Below are 21780 nucleotides of genomic sequence, written 5' to 3'. Positions count from 1 at the left end.
TTGCCTTCATATATGCAAATTTATGTTGTTGTTAATGTTGAGAATTTAGGATTGTATGAGCCTCCTTTGATTGAAGATCAAGGAGAGAATATTCAAATTCCATCTATTGAAGACTTTTCTCCATAATTACTTGATGAGCTTTAGCAAGACACTATACTTGACAAAAGAACAACGATATAAAAAGGGGAAGTGTTGATTATATTCGAGTGGGGCTCAAGGGTACAAATCCTTTAAAAGCCAAATGAATAGAGGTTGGAAAGGTGAGGGAATTGTACCCTCACTTATTGGACAATTGAAAGTGATCTTTTGGGGTTGAAAAGGATTCCAGTGGAGAGGAGTGACCAGGTGCTCCAAATTAGGCTCAAAACTCAAAGTGGCAGAATCTCAATAAACTTAGCTTCGGATCGAAATGCTTGTCATCCTGATTCCAATGGTGTGAACGACACTCAAATTCGAGCTCATATGAAGAAGTTAGAGCAAATCAAAGTTCAGGATTGACTTGGACAGATCACAGGAGAAGACGACGTGCCATGAATCTTCAGCGAATGGGGAAGCGCCAAGTGGCAGGTCGCCATTGGCCCCGGATTCACGAATTGCATATCGCAGGTGGGTCAGCATTAAATAATCGGCCCCAGGACAAGCCAGGGTGTGATGCAATAATTAAAATCGCACATCGCAGGAGGGAAGTACTACAAAAATCAACCCCCAACATACTGGGTTGCGATGCGATAATCGTAATCACGGATCGCATAGTGCAGATTCCCGTATATATGTTACCCCTTGACTCCGCCGATTGCGATGGATCTTGGATGCGATAAGATTATGGGTTTTAGTTGATAGTTCCGCCGGGTCCACTGTTTATCACGATCGCATATCGCCCATGTCGCTTTCACAAGCCATAAGATCCGACGGTTCTAGCTGATTGTGATTTGCGATGGAGTTGTTGGTGCCGATAGCTTATGGCCGTAGTGCAGCGAAAATTTCGCTCAGTTAGCGCTTTTTGGAGCAAAATTGTAGGATCATGCCAGAAATGGTGCAATTTGTGGAGCGAATATTGGAAAAACTAGGAGAGGTCATAACTTCTTCGGTTCCTGACCAAATTAGATGAAAAAAGAGGTAGATATCCATTTTTGGATATTCTGGACTCATTGGAGTAGGTTTCAGAAGAATTTGAGCATTGTAAACACATTTTTTTTACACTTTTGAGCATAATAGAGAGGCCCAAGCCATTGGAAGCTGGACCAAGGAGATGTAGCCGAGGAGGGGTAAACTCCTTTATCATGTTCCTGTTGTAATTTGTTTTTGATGATGTTTTGTACATGTTTATGTTGCTGTTCAGTCTCTTACTTATGTTAAATTGCTCATAAAATTAACATAAAAACTCATCATTTCACTTGCAAAAAAAAAATCATGAATCCTTAAGCACAATGAAAGCATTTTGTTTCTAATATGAGGATGATCTTAGCCCAACAATCTAATATTCTAAATCAGATCAGTGGGTAAGTTTAACGGTGAGAGATCCAGGCCCATAAAATTCATCATGCCTAGCTTATGTGATAAATATATCATTCTAAGTAAGAAGCATCTCTTGAGGGGTCCTCACTTTTTCCTAGAAGAAGATTTAACTGTAAGACAACAAGAGGAAAGGAGGGAGGAAATGTTAAAGGTTAGGGAAGCAAGAGATGAAGATAAGAGAGCATGAATTTTAAAAGGTAAAGCTATGATAGCGTGATTTGGACCTCCTTCCAAAACATAGCAGTAATATGGTAATAAAGAAGAGACAACAAACTCTTCAACAGGGAATTAGGAAGCAAGGTCAGTATGGGAAATCAGGGACAAAGACTCAAATACGAGTCTTGCATGTCAAAATAAATAGCAACCAAGTCATACCCATGTTTCCTTAATATTAGTTTGTTGGAACTGTAGAGGTTACCCATGGAGGCGAGGACCTAGGTTAGGGCCTATTGCAGAAGATATAGACATAATTTGCCTCATAAAAACACATGAGCATGAAGCGCGGAAGACACCCTTGTTTGAAGGATACTAGAAGATTTCAGTGTGGAACAAGGCAACAGGGAATGGCAAAGGGCACGGGAGTATGATGGTTTTAGTGAGGGAGAAAGAAGGTCGTCTCATTCAGTTAGAAAAAGAAGGCTCAAATAAGCAATTCATTTGGTTTAAAATACCAGGAAATGGAAACCACATCAGAATTGTAGCATGCTATTTTATTCGCAAGTTTCAAAAGTCTACAAAGGTAGAGGGCTTGACCACAAAGATCCATTTGCATTCTTAAAAGTAGATATTGCAACATATTCTCAGCTAGGTGAAGTCGTTATAGTGGGTCATTTCAATGCTAGGTCTGCAAGTGAGCAAACTAGCATTCCTTGTTGTAAAGAATATTGCAACCTTATTTGGCTTATAGAAGAGAGTAATCATTAGTGGCAAAGAATTTCAGAGGACAAGCGTTGCAATCTCTTTGGTGAACAATTGCTTACTCTATGCGGGGCCGTTGATTTAGTCATTTGTAATGGCTTGACTAGATGGGCAAAGTCCAGTAATTTCACTTGCAATAATTACAATGGAGCAAGTGTAGTAGATTATGTAATTTGCTCGCATGGTTTGTGTGAGAAAATGGAGGAAGTTTTGATTGGAGATCAACTTTGGGACTTAAAATCAGATCAGAATCTAATTTATTTAAGTTTCTCTTGGACTGAAAAGAAACAATTAGAGTAAAAAATTCAACATGTCCAACAAAATCTCCCAAAGGGCAAAATTATTTTGACTCCAGAAAATTGTAATACCTTCAAAGTGGCACTAGAGAGGCTATTTGAGAAGGAGAAAATCACAATTCATGACCTTCATAGTCATGAATTAACACATTTAATTCAATGCGCATTTGTAGAGTGCAAAAGAGCAAAAATTAAGAAGTATGAAACAAATTGCTTTCTGGTTAATGCTTGGTTTGACGAGGAATGCAAAAAGGCAAGGAGAATGTGGAAAGATTCAAACAAGGATAACATAAAGCTCAAAGCTTACAAGCAGTTATTAAGCAAGAAAAAGTCTGATTTCATGGTTTCAAGGAGGGAATAACTAATCTTCCTTGGGAAAAATAATCACAAATTATTTTAGAAGGAGATCCAACTGAGAAAGATACAAATTGGAAATAATATTACAAGTTCTAAATGGTTTGACTATGCAAGACAACTATATGAGCATGATTCCAAGGTTGACCCTCCCCCTTGGTCAACATTGATACTGAACTCTTCATGGTGCAAGAGGTAGAGATGGGTATCAAGAAGTTGCGTGTTGGAAGAGCAAAAGACTTAGTTGAACTCCAAGCAAAATATCTAAAGTGGGGCTCAAAGATCCTTGCACCTCACATTACAAAAATTTTCAACAACATCATACAACAGGGGCTCCCCACAGATTGGACAACTAGTATGGAAATACCTCTTTTCAAGAATGGTGATCTCAATAATCCTTCCAATTATAGGACCATCATGATAAACCCTTTGTTTGCAAAGCTATTTGGAAGCATGTTAGAAAATAAAATTAGGAAGTGGATAGAAGAAAGAGGTAAGCGTGCTAAAGGGAAAGCATGTTTTAGACCTAAACATTCCACAATTGATCATTGTAAAACTTTAAGGCACATCATTGAAAAAGTTCGGGAGAAAAAGGAAAAAGTCTTTTGTTGCTTTGTTGATTTCAGAAAAACATTTGACACGGTCCTTAGGGATAAGCTTTGGCACAGAATGGAGGAACTTGGGGTTCCTAAACATTTGAGAGCAGCTGTGCATAGGCTGTATGAAGAGGTGAAAGTCAAAATTAGAACTTTAGTAGGCATTTATGAAAGTTTTAGAAGCGATACCGGGGTTAAGCAAAGTTGCCCACTGTCTCCTACCCTTTTTGGTTTATATATCGACAAGCTTGAGGAGTGATTAAATTCGTAAGGGGGTGATGGTATCTATTTGGGCAAGTTTGTTATAAGGCTTCTTTTGTATGCAGATGACCTTATTCTGATTGTTAAATCGACTCTTGGTTTGCAAGAGCACTTACTATCCCTTGAGCATTTTCGTAGAAGTGTGGGGATGCAAGTCAATATTAGCAAAACGAAAGTGGTGGTTTTCTCTAAAAAAAGAAAACATAACCAACATAAGTTCTAATTTGAAGGCAACATTCTGGAAGAAGTTGCAGATTACAAATACCTCAGAATTGACTTCAACAAAAATCTAAGCTGGAATGGTTGTAGAAAGAAAAGAACTTTGGGGGGTTGGAAAGCATTTTATGCTTTTCAAAATAGGTGTAGAGAAGCAGAGTTATGAGACTAGAAAACCACTCAAACTCTTTTTGGGCTTCTAGTGATTTTGGTGGTTCTCTATGGTTGTGAACTATGGGCCAGCAGTACATCCGACATGCAGTGGAAACAAATTGAGAAAATTGAGAAGCGTTTGATTACAAACAAATTAAAGATTAAAAGTGCAGTTGCTTATGCTATCTTGTTAAGTGAAACATGGGCTGCTCCTATTGAAGCAATTGCTATGGTGCGAGTCATAAGGTATTTAAAAAAAATTGAGCAAATGAAAGAGGGTAGATGACCTAAGGTTATCTTTAATGACAAATTGTGCAACATAAAAAGAACATGGATGCAACAAAATAACAAATGGTTTAGTCAATGGGGTATTTGCTTGAACACGTGTTTCGTAAACAACAAAGAGATAAAAACTTTTGTTATGGATAAGTTCCACAAGCGTACTTGGGATAAGGAGCTAGAAAGAAAGAAAAAAGTACTATATTGAAGTGTTTAATCCCACTCATAGTCATCAACCAAAAGCATACATAGAGGCCAATATCTTTTGGAGAGCCAAAATTCTTATTGCTCAGTTAATGACTAATTCTCATCAACTCTGTTGTGAAACAGGGTGCTGGAAAAAGGCCAAAAGAAGGTGGGAGGAAAGAGTATGCATTTTTTGTTCTTCCAGAAAAGTGGAAAAAAAAAACATTTCATTTTAGAATGTGAGGCCTTCAAAGACAATAAAAATGTTACGCAGATATGTTGCCTACTAGCTCTTGGGATAATCTATTTAGCGAGGGGTTTGTCGAGAAACTGGAAGCATTTATTATGAGGCTTCATAGAAAAAACATAATACATCAAGCAAATGAAGAAGCAATTTTGTCCCATAAACTATCTTTAACATCATGAATGTTAAAATAATTTATTTATTTCCTCTTTCATCATTCCTACCTTCCTTACTAGATTCAATTTCGTGACTCCCATGTAAGCCCTTTTATGGTTTGAAAAGGTCGAGAATTTTGTCACCATTTAAGCAATAATTTTATTACCTTAATTTATTGTATATGAGGCATGATAAAATAATGCACACGTGTGCTATGTTAAGTTACCAATTTATTGAATTTAAGGTGTGCATGCACGTGCTATGTTTAAGTGACCATTTTCGTTTTCCAACTTCGACAACGACCTTAGCAGCACTTTTGTCGGGAGAAACATCGTCAACCATAAAGTCGTGCACTCGAAAGCGAGAGCGAGAGCGAAAGCGAAAGTGTTTGATTTATTTCATTTTATACCTACATTAAAAATTGAATATAAAATGGGAAAGTAGAGAATGAGCACCACAAAAAACTATGCAGCTCACTCGTCCTTATCTAGCGTGGCGTAAGAATTTGCATTTCTGATTCTCTCCACCTGTCATGAAACACTGGGCGTTATTTGGCCCTGTGACATTATGTATGGAATATAGGACAATATAATAAGATAGGGTTGCCACGTAGTTGGCTTGGTCCATGGAAAAACATGTGATTGTCAAGTTCCTGCAGCAACGACTCAGAGGTCATTATTTTGTTTTGGGTAAAAGCCGCAAACTCGCATGGAAGAAACCATTAATATCAGGACTCTTGTGTGTGGGTCAGGTAGATATGATATTCTTTGGTCCATAGACTGAGACTTCTAGATGCCACCTGGCTCTCATAATTACAAACTTATGCATCTTGCTTTTTCCCTTTATTCCATGAGGGAAAATAGACATGGGCTCCTTTAGCAAGCGGCTGTTGCTTCTTCCACCAGCATACATTCAGTTATTCATTCCCTTTAACATTTGCCTCTCAGAGCTCATCCTCACTGCAACAACTTCCATTGATTTTGAAGTTCATTCCCAAAAAAAAGTCGCAGTTTCGAGTTTTCGGAAGCGGCAGCAGCAAACGTACATATCATTTTAAAGGTATACGTATAGTTCGTGCCTCTGATTTATGTCTGACTCATTTCCTAAATTTTAAGGTTAAATCTAACTGCAGATCATAATCGGCATGTCTGTGTGGAAGTTCAAGACGAATCCTTATATTTAGATGAAAAAATTACAGGATATTCGGCTATTTATGTATCTAACCCTAGAAGGAATTTCAGCTTCGGCCTTCCTCCCTGAAACTTAGAAAGGGTTCCCAGCAATCCAAAATGATAAAAACAGCAAGACCTTCCTTCTCATGTAATACATTTATTGTTCTCGATGAATGGCTATGGTAAAGAAATTGTTAGTTGCATCGACTTTGAAGGTAGAGTTGATAGAAAGGGGAATTATCTGTGATCCTGAGCTGACATGCATTGTTTCTTTTCATTTATTTATTTATTTTAATTATTTATGTTTTAACTTTTTATCTTCTATAATTGACCTTTATTCTCAATTCCTTCTATGTTTTTATCTTATTTAATTTACTTCTTATTGCAAAGAAAAGAGGAAAAAATAAGGAAGAGAGTATTGTTTTGGAATGAAATCTCAACATAAGGATATGCCTTATGACAGGGCAGTGAGATAGTGTTGAAGAAGTGACATGGTAGACAACCACATGCCCAAAAGGGCCCACAAGACACGTGACCGAAACCGCTGATGATGCATTACCTTAGTGAGGGGATGCTACCAACCCAGGGTATGACACCTCAAAGCCAGCTTCCGGATTGGCAGAGCTTTGGGTGTGGGTGACCCTTGTAAGACATTTGGCTAGTGTTTTGAATACCATTTCTTTGGAAATTAAAGTTGATAGCGCATTTCTGGTGACATGGTGATTTCTTTATGTGGTCAACATCATATTATAAGTATGATCATTGTCTGAGCACTAAGATTCTATTCCCCTGATATTTAGATTAAGAGCAGTCTAAGGAGGTGATGGTACCAACCCAGGGTATGGCACCTCAAAGCCAGATTCCGGATTGGCAAAGCTTTGGGTGTGGGTGATCCCTTGTAAGAGATTTGGCTAGTGTTTTGAATACCATATCTTTGGAAATTTAAGTTGACAGCGCATTTCTGGTCACATGGTGATTTCTTTATGTGGTCAACATCATATTATAAGCATGATCATTGTCTGAGCACTAAGATTCTAGTCCCCTGATTAGATTAAGAGTAGTCTAATGAGGTGATGTTTTGCTTGGAAAAGAATGGAAAGTCCGGCATGATTTTGACGAAATGTGGTGGAATTTTTGGAAATCTGGGTTATAGCTGTCAAGCTTCAGAATTTTGGGTGCTCCAGGGGTTCTTGATAGTGTTGAATCCATTTCCACCATCAAAAAAAGATTCAAACACCCCATGGTCGGATTTATTAAAAAAAAAATCACTGGATTCCAACAAGAAAATCATTGTCTAGGCAAAATCATCATTTCGTTAGACAACACCCTTAAATTATATGATTCAAATGAGTTGCCCTGGATAAGCCCTGACCTGACCTTGTGAGCGATGTGACCTGACATTGTGAGCAATATGGATGGATGGAGCACAAAGGAATGCTTAGGAGGGTCAAGGACTTCTCTCTCATCTCAAAGGAAGAATGGATACTTTAGACCAATCAAAAGCGCGTGCCTTGTAAACTCATAAGTGTTTTCCAGAAACAATTTAATATATGAGGGTTCCCGGAGTCATCATTTACATTTTTTAATAAAAGGTGATATGATGATTTCAAAAGAAACTTGATACAATGATATTAATCGCACAAGTCCGAGACTTGAACAATTTAATGCTTCACTTGAGGCAAGCGCTGAACCTTTTTGAAACTTCGACTTTACATGTATTAGCTCAAACAATGACTATTGATATTGAAGGTGTTAGGTTCCTAGAATAATAGGATTCATAATTTTGAATTGGCTATGATTAGTCTTATAATATTGTATATACTTTTGCTTTCTGCAAAATGTTTTCCATATTAAAAAATTAAAAAATGTAAAGAGGGTATGTCCTAAAAAAATAATCAAAGGACAAAAAGAAAAACAAAAGATCAAAAAAGTGAAAAACATGAACCCTAAACAAAAATAGATCATGAAAGTGTGCACATTCAAATGCCACTCCTCTCAGTTTACTTTTTGCAAATAAGATTGTGTGCAGCTTGTCATAAATGCCACAACCCATGATAGTCAAATAGCTTAATCTTGACTAGATCATGCTTTAAATTTCATGTTTATAGATAGAGAATAAAGATCTAGCCAAACTGTTTAATCTTGGCAGATCAGTAGTTAGGTAGAGAAATAAAATGTGCTCATAAGCTTAATCTGAGCCATTGGAAGATATAAGGTTAGAATTACATTGTTTGCTTTTCAAAAGAAAAAGGAGAGAAAGGGTCTGCTAGTTTAAATGCACCCAATAAAGTGAAGAAAAAATGTTAGGGTAAGTAAAGGGTAGGTATAAGAAAGGTTGCAGAAGTACAAGGTTGTTAAAGCATAAGCACATTCATCATGCTTAATCCTATGTTTCAGTGTGCAAGAGCAATTATGAAAATGAAAGGATGTTCACAAGCTGATTTAATTAACTTCCCCTCATTTCATTTCCCCCCACATACTTATTTATTAATTTCTCCATTTTCTTCTCATTTCTTATAAAAGTACCATTTTCCCTTCATTTTGACCCTTACCCCTTGGTTTCACACAATTCCCTAGTAAATTACCTCCAAAGGTCACCCCCCTACTCAAAATCCCTTTTCCCTAGCGTGAAACCCATTTCCCATTGAAAAATCACTTTCCCCCTTATTAATTTCCCTAAAAACCCATAAAAACCCTTTATCCTAAGTTTTATTCCCTTCCCCCCCTGCATTATTTAATTAATTCCCCCAATTCGCATTTTTCCCAAAAATCCCTTTTAACCCACCACCCTTGGTGTGGTTAAGAAAACCCCCCCACTTTTAACCCATGGTCCCACCCATAGTTTTAAAAACCGGTTACCGGTTAGCAAGTCCACTGGTCTAAACCGGCCAAAAAACCCGGTTCATTAGCCCATTTCTCATTTTTTTTTGCCCTAACCGGTGCTAACCGGCTGGTTTAGAACGGAACCGGCTAGTTTTGTATCAAACCGGCCGGTTTCCTCCTAAATTGGCTGGTTAGAGGCATGCCCATCGTAAAGTTAAAAAAGAGGAATTTTGACTGTGTTTTAGGGGTTTTGGGGGGAAACTAAGGATGCTTTCCCTCCAAAAACACCCTCTCCAAGCCTTTAAGAGGCCCCTCTCACTCTCATTTGTCTCACACAACTCATTTGGAGTGTTTGTGAGTGTTTGTGAGTTTGTTTGTGAGCTTGGAGAGTGTTGAGTTTTTGTGCAGCTGAAGTAGTCATCTTGGAGTTGGAGTTGGAGCTATTTTGGAGATAGTGTGTAGCTGTCAGTGGAGTTGCCATCTTCAAGAGGAGGCTAAGGAAGCTAGTTTGCATTTCCAGGTAGTCATCATGCCTCCAAAAGCCAGAGATACTGCATGGGCTCATTGTGATATGATTGATGGCAAAATGATCTGCAAATATTGCCAAAAATCCATTCAAGGAGGGGGTATTAACAGGTTCAAGCAACACTTGGCTGGGATAGGAGGCCATGTAAAGCCATGTGGAGCACCAAATGAAATAATAGGGCATATTAGGGCAGAATACCTTCAAAAGTTTAAGACTCAAGTCATTGAACCAATAGAGAAGTTTGTGATTGCAAAGTTTGGGAGTCGAGACTCAACCAACTGAGTTTGATCATGATGACTCATGAGAAGTTTCAAGTGATAATGTTGATCACTATTATAGTATTATCATATATGTAGACTGGAGTCTTGTAGTAGGCCACTGGCCCCATAGTTTGTAGGCTTTGTTTTTGCACTCTAGAGGCCATTTAGAGCCTCATTGCTTATGTATTTTGTCGATGATATATATTGCACTCGGTGCCATTTTGATATATTCACCTTTACATGGTATATAAATGAGCAATCTTTGCATATTTTGTCTCTATTGGCTTGGAATCATGGTTTTAAATCTTAAAAATAGTTTTTTCATTAAAAAATAATTATTTAATGTATTTTTCTAAAACTGGTTCGTTTATACCAAACCAGTCCTGGTTAGACCAGTTTCGGTCGGTAAACTGGTTTATTAGGTTGCCCGGTCCGGCCATCGGTTCCAGTTTTAAAAACATTGGTCCCACCCTTATTAACCCACTGCTTATAATAAAAAAACCCCTCCTTTTACTAAGTTTGAAATAACATTTATCCTTGGAAAAGTTTAAAAAAGGGTCCCTTTACTAATTTCCACTTCATTCATTAATACCCCCAAAATACACATATCCTAAATATAAATGCTTAAATTTTATGTCGGCCTCCACTGTGAAAATATCCATTCCTGATATTAATTTTACATTAGAAACTTAGTGTATTTTTTACAATCCCGCTCATATACTAAATATTAACATTTAACTCTAATTATTTAATTACCCTTATACATGTATCCCGTATTAAAATAATTACGCATATTTATTAATCCCAAGCCCATATAATACAAACCTGCATATATTAAACTATATTAATATATATCTTGACCCCACCTCCATTATATCAAACTACGCTTCCGTACCCGACCCCATGTCAAGGTTAACACCCCACCATATTCATCGCGCGATAACCGTCCGATCTTCCACCCCCAAATCCAACGATGTGCATCCATATCTCGTTGACTCCCTTTCCGATCTTTACTAGCCTGAGAGCACGCGAGATTCGAGGTTTTGCTCGGGCCCTTTTCGGCTACGTGGCAGTTCCAGGCGAACTCGCGTGCTCTCAAGGAAATACCGCCCGACTGCCAAAAGCGGTGCGATGCCCCCTGAAACCGCCTCCAAAAGCCGAAACCACTCACTGTTCATTTCTAAAATTTTGCGCCAAATTCTAACCATTACTGGTTAAAAGGCCGAAGACTCTCATTTTGACTCTTTTCGCTCATTCACTTTGTGAAAGCTTCCTGAGCCAATGCCAATAGAATTGAACCTTCGCTGCTAGAACTCGTCCCACAGTTTTTCCCAATTCAATATAGCCTTCTATCACCTCCTCGCAGACCTGGATTTTATTAACGAAATGTTTAGTTTTGCATGTTATTAGCAGAAGGAGAATTTGGATAAACAACTTAATATTAAGTTAAACCTATTTACTCCAAGAACTCACAAAGAAATGTATTCGAATGATTTTCCTTAACAAAAGATTCTAGGCAGCAAAGTAGAAAGAAGTCATTTACGCAGAGAGAGACAAATTTGCACAGTAAAAGGTTAAAATAGAGATGAAATCATTTTCACTAGCAAACAGTGAAAGATTCATACTAGCAACTCTCCAGGACATATTTTACTCCTTGTTACTTATGTCTTATTGTAAAAGGTAAAAGTGAAAAGATAACAAAGCAATAAGGTGGAAGAATTCACATTGAGTGTTAAAACAGAGATAAATCAGCAACAACATATTCACATTTTTACATGAAGTCAAACAGGTCTTTAGTAAAATTCACTTTTACTAAAGACATAAAAGCAGGATAAGAATAAAAGATACCAGATGATGTGATTTATTGTGATGGGTAAAAGTAAAAGCAGGTGACACAACATTCATGGTAAAAGACTAAACAGAGGATGCAGATAAATAAATACAGATGAAAGTGTATCAGATGAAAGGTCAAAGTAAATCCCCTCTGCGGACAGAGGCGATCCCTACTAGCCCAGACCGGGTCTAGCAACAATCATACAACGCTACAACGCAAGTTCCTAATTGCAAATTAATAGACCAGTGATGAAGGCCTACCTGGATTCCAACGCTAGTGCTTGTAGAAGAGGTGGTGCTCCCGTTCCTTTGCTCCGGCAGATCACAATCCTCACGATCTCCGTGAATAGACACCTGCACATGCAAAGAACGACACAAACACAAGCATAAAATCCAGCATATGCAACTATATGTCAGTCAGAAAGGACATAACTCATCATCATCACAAATAATAACAAGAGTGGAACCATAACCAATAGTCGTTCATTAATAATCAATCAAAGAAGAATACAACCAAAGTTCTGATGCTGGATTCTCCTTTGGCGGGTCAGCAGCACATGTCTCGCAAAGCCTGTCGGGAATAAGGACAAGCCTCTCTCTTTGGATCTTGGACAATAATCTCCTTGCTTGGATTTGGCCTTAAGGGAATTAAGAAGGCTCTTGCAGCATGAAGCACTTAACAATTCTCAATCTCTGGAACTATCCAACTAGCTGACTATCTAACTCCAAAAACTCTAGAACTAGCTTGCCAAGGAAAATGGACAAGCTTTTATAGATGGAGGAAGGGGAGTTGGGATCATCCACAATAATCATGGGATTGGCCATATCATCGAGGAAGCTTCCATGAGAGGTGGCAAACCACTTCCTCTCTATGGAAATTCGTAGCCAAACCACCCAACTCAAGATAGATTCAGTCCAGGAATTTGTTAGGATGAAACTTCCGCCGTTTGTTTGTTAAAAAACACCACTGATTATGGTTGGCGCGGGTGCGACTCTGTGACAGAGCGCCAACTGGCGCGCCCTCTTTGGAGGATTTCCCCCATTGGCACGAGGGCTGCACTATGGAACCGCGCCAATGGAAAAAGGGCTATTTTTAGGGTTTTTCAGCAGGAGATGTCTTCAGGGCAAACAAAGCTCATGTTCAGAGGAATGTAATGCAAGTGTTTGTAGGCCATGTCACTTCTCATAGGTCCCGGAATGAGTCCTCCAAAATGCGGGAGAGGGGTAGCAGGGACGGTGACAAATTGCTGTGTAACAGATGCCCCCTAAAGCATGAGGCCCGAGAGAGAGAGAGGGGTGAAATGCTTTATGAGAACATGTCCAACCAAAAACACTGCCGCCAGAAAACCTGCGTAGAGAAATACAACTGATATCTCAAATACATGATATATGTGGTATGGGCGCAACCATCCAGTGAGGATCGATAAATAGACTCAGGCATGGTCGCAGCCATCCAGTGAAGATCGATAAATAGACTTAGGCATGGTCGCAACGATCCAGTGAATGAGTTATGTAATAATCATAATAATCCACAAAATCGCAGCCTGGACCCCAACAGACAAAATCCAGGGTCTTGCGCTCCATCTCGATCCGAACAAAGTACAAGTTCAAGCATGCGAATATAGGAGTCGAAGTCGAACATGCAGGAACATCGTCTGATTACCAGCCAATGGTGAAAGCTGTTAACAGACGCGAGAGGTACCACCAATAATGACAATGGCCCTCAAGGTACTATAGGTACAATCTACGGCATGCGAATCAGTGAGCCGGTGTCGAACACCTGTAGAATCATTCGATCGGAGGCCAATGATGAAAACCTCGCGTCGAATGCGAAGAACCTGCCATTGAGGCATGCAGGCTCCAAGGCACCAGAAGGGAGTCTCTAGATCAACTTCCTGGATAATGAGCTGAAGTCGACAGGAAGTGACCTTGATCGAAGGTGGGCCATAGTGTTTCCCACATCATCGACACGAGACAGAGGACGATAAGGTTGTTGTGAATTAGGATTATGTGAGTTATCAGAGGGAGGTTGGTATTTCACAGAGGTCAACTTCTCTTGAACATATTGGCGGCACGACAGTGGGCTCGGCAGTATTTGACATCAAATGATCAGAGGTCATGGTGACAAGGCAACACGCAGATGAGAGGTCAAACAGGATCACCCAAACCCACGGAGGCAAGTGAAAAACGAGATGAGATGTCCCCACCCAGACACGAATGCAGACAAGTGCCATGTTCAAGAGCGACATATTGCCGACACGACAATGATTCTGGTTCCATTTTCCCCACCATTTCTGGCGAGTACCCCAATTATTTTTATCAACAAGCTTGACGGGGATAGCATATGCTTGTAAAGCGTCATTTCGACGGAATCCAATATCATCAAGTTTTAACGAGCCTAACAGAGGAAGAACTCGGCGTCTTTTCATTTTTAGAGAGTTTGAAGAGACAACAGAAAAGTAAACTCTAGGGGTGTCCTTTTTCGTAAAGTTGTGTCTCTCGAGCCCGAAAAAGTATAAAACAATACTCGAAAGAACTGCTCGACCATTATGATCGAGGAGTACTTTTCATAACTAGTGACTTCGACCCGAAAAAGTAGAAAAGTGGTCGGAAGCACATCGTTTCGTAACCAATAACGAGCCTGAAACGACAAAAACCCGACAATCTTTTTGTGTTTAAACGGTCGAAAAAAGAGCTTAAAGGCGACCGCCTCTTGTTTCTTTTAACGAGTCAAGAGGAAAACTCGGCCATCTTTTCATCTTTAAACGGTCGGAAAAGAGCTGAAAGCAGACCTCCATTTTTATTTTCTTTAACGAGTCAAAAAGGGAAAAATACTCGGCAATCTTTTCATCTTTTACGAGTCAGAAAAGAGCTTAAAGGAGACTTGTCCTGGAGGAATGAGTGGCATAAAGGGTAGCAACTGGTTCCGACAATGGTGGAACTGCTCAAAACATGTAATGGTCAAGAGGCTGGCTAATAAAACCACTCATCGCTGCGGTTCCTCAGGAAAGGAAAAACAACCAAGTGAAGGCATATGATCGGCCAAAGAGATGGTGGCGATGGGATGAAACAACCAAGGCTCATCTAGCAGAATTTAGCGGATAAAACGGCAATCACGAGATGTAAATCAGGTATGGGTTCATTTTTACACAAGCTTGAACCATGGAGAACTCTGCTTGGATTCGGTTTCATGTTTACACAAGCTTGAAACAAAAACTATGCTTGTATTCGGTTTCATGTTTACACAAGCTTGAAACAAAAACTATGCTTGTTATAAGTTCGCATGCCCCCAGCATAATGACGCAAATCGAGGTACACGCCCCCCAAGCTTCATTGCATTCAACAAAGTGGATGGAATGAAGGTTCACTCTCGAGATCTATGAAAGACTCGACTTATATTTTACGAGATCTTAATCAAAAGACTCTATTTGGAAAGGGAGTTGTTTCATTTTTTGATGAGGTTGACACAGTAAAAGAACTATCCTCATAACCCTTGTTTCATTTTTAACGAGGTCGACATAAGATCAGAACTATCCTCGGGACAGCCAATTTCATTTTTTAACGAGGTTGAGACAGGAACAAACTATCCTCGTGACTCCTTGTTTCATTTTTTAGCGAGGTCGACACAAGATCAGATCTATCCTCGGCACCTTGTTTCATTTTTGAACGAGGTCGACACAAGATAAGAACTGTCCTCGGGATGCCTGTTCATGGGCCATCCGAGAACATGGCTCCCAAGAGGTCGTCACGGGGTGGAAGAAATGCACTTTGGGAGGAATACATGTCAGGAGGCACCAATGACAGATCGGGTTCCAATGCCCCTAGTACATGATGTACGAGACCATCTGCATGATCATCAGCAGAGGCGGAGACGGAACAGGTAGCCACATAATTGACCTGTGGCACGGAAGGTACTGCTTGCGAGCAAGAACCGAGAGGGGATGACAGCTGTGTAGGAGGCATCAGGGGACTAAAGAACGATAATTGATCAATAGTCACCATTCTTCCATCGTGCGGAAAACAAACCACATGGAAAAGTGAAGAGACGAGGGCCCCCATGGCATAAACATAGTCACGACCAAGGAGAAGACTGAAATCTAAAGCACCTTGGACAATCAGTACGTCTATATAGACGGTTTTGCCTCCCAAAGTAACAGGAAACTTCGGGAGGATCCCTAAAGGTTGACTGGTTCCTCCGTCAAATGCCAACAGATTCTGCATGACCGGCACAAGCTGTGGGGAACCCAAAGCTTGCCAAGTAGTGGAGGGCATAAGACTGATAGATGCACCCTCATCCAAGACAGTGCCAGGTACTGCCTTATCATAGGCATGTACTGTAATCTGGAAAGGCACATGGGATGGAAGGCGGAATGTAGTCAAATGACTCCAGTCGAAGGAAACGACTGAACTACTTGGTGGGGGAATCGTATGATTGCCCCCTGCTCTACAGGAGCCGAAGGAGGACCCCCTTGATCAACGAGGATAGGAGAGTCATTCTCGGACTTAGGAGAATCTGATGAGACGAGAAGAACATGAGCAGTAGAATCATGATGCTCCTCCAGAACAGAGTAATCAACAGGTGGTGAACCCAAGTCGACACTCTCTCCGACCAACGGTTGGTCTGGAGCAGGCTTGGCACAGCCAGGTTCGGAAGGAGGAGGACAGACAAGAGAAGAATCTAAGTTGATCTCTTTGTCCACAGGGAGGGGGTCAGAAGAGAGCCTCTGATAACCAACGAGAAGTTGGGGTGAAGAAGCTGTAAGACTTTCCAAGACAGCGGAAGCTTTATCCATGAGCGGACAAAGGTGAAGGGGATGGTTGCCTTCACATAGTCTATAGGGGATTCGAATCTTCCCTTTCTTCTGAATGTTGTCAGTTGATAGGGTGGCATCGCCATGAGCTTCAGAGGACAATGAGGGACGAGCCGGATCGTGAGACCATACTTCTAGGATCCTAGGAATGCAAGGACAATCACGAAGAAGATGGTCACCTTTGCACAACTTACAAGGAAACTTAACCTTCCGCGGGGGGGCGGGAGGTGTTTCAACTTGGGATGGATTTGGAGCAGTAACTGCACTTTTAGCCTCTCGCTTATGAGACTTCTTCTTCTTTGTCTTCTTCTTCTTCTTCTTAACCACCTAGTTACTTGAATCCAGACTTTCGCCAGGCAAAGTAGAAGACGAGGACGTAGAAACAGGCGAAGAAGGGGAGAGGTCCAACTTGGAATCAACATGATGTTGTTCGGGTGGAGGAACTGATTGACCAGTAGTTGAGACATTAGAGACCACAGAGGTTGAGAACAACCAAATAGGCAACCCGATGGTTAATCCAGGCAAGGACAAAGTTGCCATATACGGAGCATCGACATTTCCAAAAGAAGGAAATGGACTAGGGTTTCCATCTGGGGGACCGGTAGACTCGGGGAAGGTTGCCATCGAAAATGAGAAAGAACCCTACTCAAGCTAACGCAAACAAGATCTAACAAGGTAGATGTGAACGTAGTCGAATAAATTTTAAGACACAAGGACATAACTTGACCTTTTCATCTTTAAAGAGTCGAGAAAAGGACAAAAAGATGACTCTAGTCGCCTTCGAATGTTTAATGAGCCTGAAGTGACAAGTGCTCAGATGGACCTTTTCTTTTAGGGAGTCCGAAAAGGAACGAAAGTGACTACTCTGGAGAAACTAGGCAAAAGGTTTACCAGACAACCTGTAAAACTGCATATACACCTTGGCAATCATATGAAAACCAAGGACTTTCCGTACGGCAGTCAATCTTCCCGAATGCTGTGTTCGGTGCGTTACGGCTTGTAAGGCGGCAGACACGGCTTCCTATGGATAAAGGATGATAACCTAGTGGGGTCTCCCCATATACTCGACGGTACGTGGGAGCTCAAATCCGTGCTAGACCACTATTGAGTCACGGAAGGAGGAATCACCCAACCTTGAGTGAAACAAAAGTGACTAGGTTTAACGACGCCGGAGCACGTCTCTAGCCTAGACCTCTAAATGTGTGCGTTATGTTCCAATGCGTTGTTAGATTCATTCAGTTCATTTTAAAGTTGATCTTGGATTATGTTTCAGTTTTCAGGCCTTATCGTATGTAATGTCTCAAAATTTCCTAAATGCAAACTATATGCCACAATATATCATTTCATTCGATGAATGCTAGCTACGAGAGAGTTGAGAGCTTTCACACAAACAAAATGATCATAGAACAATCAACAATATCTCTAATGCAGCTAATGGAAATTAACAAACTTTTCTTCAAAGTCACTAATCACTAATAACAACGAAAAGCTCTAATTCACATTAACTAATCAAGAGCAAAAGAGATTTGTTTTTTTCTTTAAAAATTGATGGCAAGATGCACTAAACAAACTTTGAGAAAGGATAACAAAAGAGTAAAAACCAAATTCACTCAATGCAAACACAATCAGATCCCTAAATGCCAAAGCAGTCCTTCAAAAACGAGAAAAGTCCCAAAGACACAAATGAGCCGTGTAATCTAGGCCCAAAACGAAACAAAGCGGAGTTCAAGTGAAAAAGAGGTAGGTCACTCAAACAATGCAATGAAATGATTAACAACCACTAAACAAGTGCAAGGGAGCGATCAGAAAGTCGACTGGACCAATAGAAGACCAAAACTCCTAAGGAAGGCTCGACACACAAAGCCACTAGATGCCCTAGGGCTAGAAACGTGAAATCGATAGAAAATGGCAAACACCCAAAGGGTAAAGGTTAAAGCCAGTCAAACAAGACTCCAACACACTCAAGCAGTCGAAAAAAGGTACCCAGAACAAAAACCAAGCTCAGGAGGCTAAAAAACAAGCAAACTTCAAAAGTTCCCAGGCCTGGCGCGACTGTCAGGCTGCAACTAGCACCTTTTAATGATTGGCGCGGGTTGTATATGAGCAACTAGCGCCAATTGGCGCGACTGTTACGCTATAAAAGCGCGCCAGTAAAGTTTGCTATGCCAAAATAAAAAATAAGCGATCCAAAGCTAGGCCAACAATAACCAGGTAAACCAAGAGGCGAGAAACAACAAAAGAACTCAACCCAGAAGGCTAACCAAGCAGGTAAAAACCAAGAAACAACCAAAAAGCAAGACAAGCTCCCCAGTGGAGTCGCCAAATTGTTGAGGAGGTAAATCCCCTCTGCGGACAGAGGCGATCCCTACTAGCCTAGACCAGGTCTAGCAACAATCATACAACGCTACAACGCAAGTTCCTAATTGCAAATTAATAGACCAGTGATGAAGTCCTACCTGGATTCCAACGCTAGTGCTTGTAGAAGAGGTGGTGCTCCCGTTCCTTTGCTCCGACAGATCACAATCCTCACGATCTCCGTGAATAGACACCTGCACATGCAAAGAACGACACAAACACAAGCATAAAATCCAGCATATGCAACTATATGTCAGTCAGAAAGGACATAACTCATCATCATCACAAATAATAACAAGAGTGGAACCATAACCAATAGTCGTTCATTAATAATCAATCAAAGAAGAATACAACCAAAGTTCTGATGCTGGATTCTCCTTTGGCGGGTCAGCAGCACATGTCTCGCAAAGCCTGTCGGGAATAAGGACAAGCCTCTCTCTTTGGATCTTGGACAATAATCTCCTTGCTTGGATTTGGCCTTAAGGGAATTAAGAAGGCTCTTGCAGCATGAAGCACTTAACAATTCTCAATCTCTGGAACTATCCAACTAGCTGACTATCTAACTCCAAAAACTCTAGAACTAGCTTGCCAAGGAAAATGGACAAGCTTTTATAGATGGAGGAAGGGGAGTTGGGATCATCCACAATAATCATGGGATTGGCCATATCATCAAGGAAGCTTCCATGAGAGGTGGCAAACCACTTCCTCTCTATGGAAATCCGTAGCCAAACCACCCAACTCAAGATAGATTCAGTCCAGGAATTTGTTAGGATGAAACTTCTGCCGTTTGTTTGTTAAAAAACACCACTGATTATGGTTGGCGCGGGTGCGACTCTGTGACAGAGCGCCAACTGGCGCGCCCTCTTTGGAGGATTTCCCCCATTGGCGCGAGGGCTGCACTATGGAACCGCGCCAATGGAAAAAGGGCTATTTTTAGGGTTTTTCAGCAGGAGATGTCTTCAGGGCAAACAAAGCTCATGTTCAGAGGAATGTAATGCAAGTGTTTGTAGGCCATGTCACTTCTCATAGGTCCCGGAATGAGTCCTCCAAAATGCGGGATAGGGGTAGCAGGGACGGTGACAAATTGCTGTGTAACAATAACATTCATCATGAAGACCAAACAACAAAGTAGATTAAAGTGAAAAATATCAAAAGATCAAAGCCAGCAAAACCTAAATAACAGGGACAACAAACAACAGTTCAATAGTTGTCTCTATCTTCTTGCATGAAGATATTTCTTTCTCCTAGATTAGTTTCCAAGACAGTTTGGGATATTTTGTATAAATACTTCATAGTTCGAAGTATTAAGGGTGTGAATTGCTATACATTTGTAGAGTTATTTTGATCTTAAACCTAAGGGTTATTGTACCAATTTTCAAGTCAACAAACTGGAGCAAGTAATAAAATATTACACTACAGGATTCATGAGATGAGCTATTGTAGTGAATTATTTTCGTTGTCTGATTTTGTTACTTTTTTATGAGTTTCATAAACTTAAGTGTTATCTGAATTTAAATGAATTAACAAGAAATTTAACTCAGAATTTGTTTAAGTACACTCTGTTTTGCACAGTTAATCATTTATATGTTTTCCTCTGATATCCGGGTTTGAGAACCCTTAATTTCTCTTCCATCCCGGTTGACCTCTTTCATTTCTCTTTATAATTTGGCCTAATGAACCCTTAATTGCTCCCTGGATCCAATTGGTAACCATTTCACCATCAAGCCTTTGAGATCTGTAGTAACTCCTCTATCTTGCCCTGTAGACACTGTTTTTAGAACTTAATCCAGTGCTGTTTGTCTGACATTTTGACCCCATAGCCCAATGGTAAAAGCAACCCTCGGTTCATCTAAGTAAGTGATCCCACCACCCAAATTCAAATAAAAAACCCAAGCACAATCATAACTAGCCTAAAATCAAATAAATAAACAAAGTTAAATTAAAAAAAGAGAGCCTTCTCTGAGATTAGGAAGGCTAGATCCTAATCTCCAAAGTAGGTTTGTGGTTACCTCGGTGATTTCTTTCCTTAACCTTGAGAAATTTCAGAGTGATAACAGAAGGTCTAACTAAAAACAACCATTGATATTGATTTCTTTTGGTTGGATTGGCTAAGTGAAAATTCTTATATGATAGTCTAAGCTAAACACACGTAGCTCAACAAATTGCGTAATTGGAATATGGATGTATTACCTCAGGGGGCCATTGCAAATGAAATAGTGGTATTTTGCTAAGATATGAATGGAATTAGTTTTAGTGACACTTCTCGCTGACTAACAAACTAAGAAAAATTTCAGCAGGTGCTTGAAGATAGCTGCAAATGAAATTCTTCGACCACTTTGTGGTAGTAAAACCTCAATCGAAATTATATATTTGAATTTTCACTGAAACTAAAAAGCCAAGAATTTAAATACCTACTTAATTTTGCTTTTATAGTGTTTTGCATTAAGATATATGGATGCCAGATTTTGAGATTAATATTTCATTCATCGATCTTAAGTAAAACGTTAGGATTGTTACAATGAAATCTAACACCTAGTGCAAAGCCTCATTAGGTGACCTAAACAATGTGCAACAGATGGGATTGTTACCAATGTCACCTCAGTGTTTACTCCTCTCTTTAGTGAAAGACACAATCCAACATAGGGGAGGATTTCCCGGTAAGATTTAAGGTTTAGGTAATCCAAGAATCTTAAGCTAAGTGCTCCCTAAGGATCCTATAATAAAAATATCCATTGGATTAGGGTATGATGAGCCAAAGTTCGTAGTGGATGAGGGAGTATATTCATTACTCAGGTTCAAGGGGCCTATGGGACAATCTAAAGGCTA

General features: G+C 40.1%; 1 protein-coding gene across 5 annotated transcripts in view; it reads left to right on the top strand.

The window, feature by feature from the left end:
• Positions 1-5838: 5838 nt before the first annotated feature.
• LOC149228455 (uncharacterized) overlaps positions 5839-21780 on the top strand; it is a 437914-nt gene continuing 421972 nt past the window's right edge. For 3 of the 5 annotated variants that reach the window (XM_089378217.1, XM_089378218.1, XM_089378216.1), the window contains exon 1: positions 5840-6233. The gene's annotated coding sequence lies outside the window, so the exon portion shown is untranslated. Of the gene's footprint in view, positions 6234-21780 lie in introns of all 5 variants that reach the window. The other 2 variants (XM_089378219.1, XM_089378220.1) reach the window with 1 other exon arrangement.

Source organism: Pinus tabuliformis, chromosome J, assembly GCF_031772625.1.
Source record: "Pinus tabuliformis cultivar Carrire ecotype Pingquan chromosome J, CPIR1, whole genome shotgun sequence".
Taxonomy (NCBI): Eukaryota; Viridiplantae; Streptophyta; class Pinopsida; order Pinales; family Pinaceae; genus Pinus; species Pinus tabuliformis.
The sequence above is the reverse complement of the archived record's forward strand: the minus strand, read 5'-3'. Positions and strand labels throughout refer to the sequence as shown.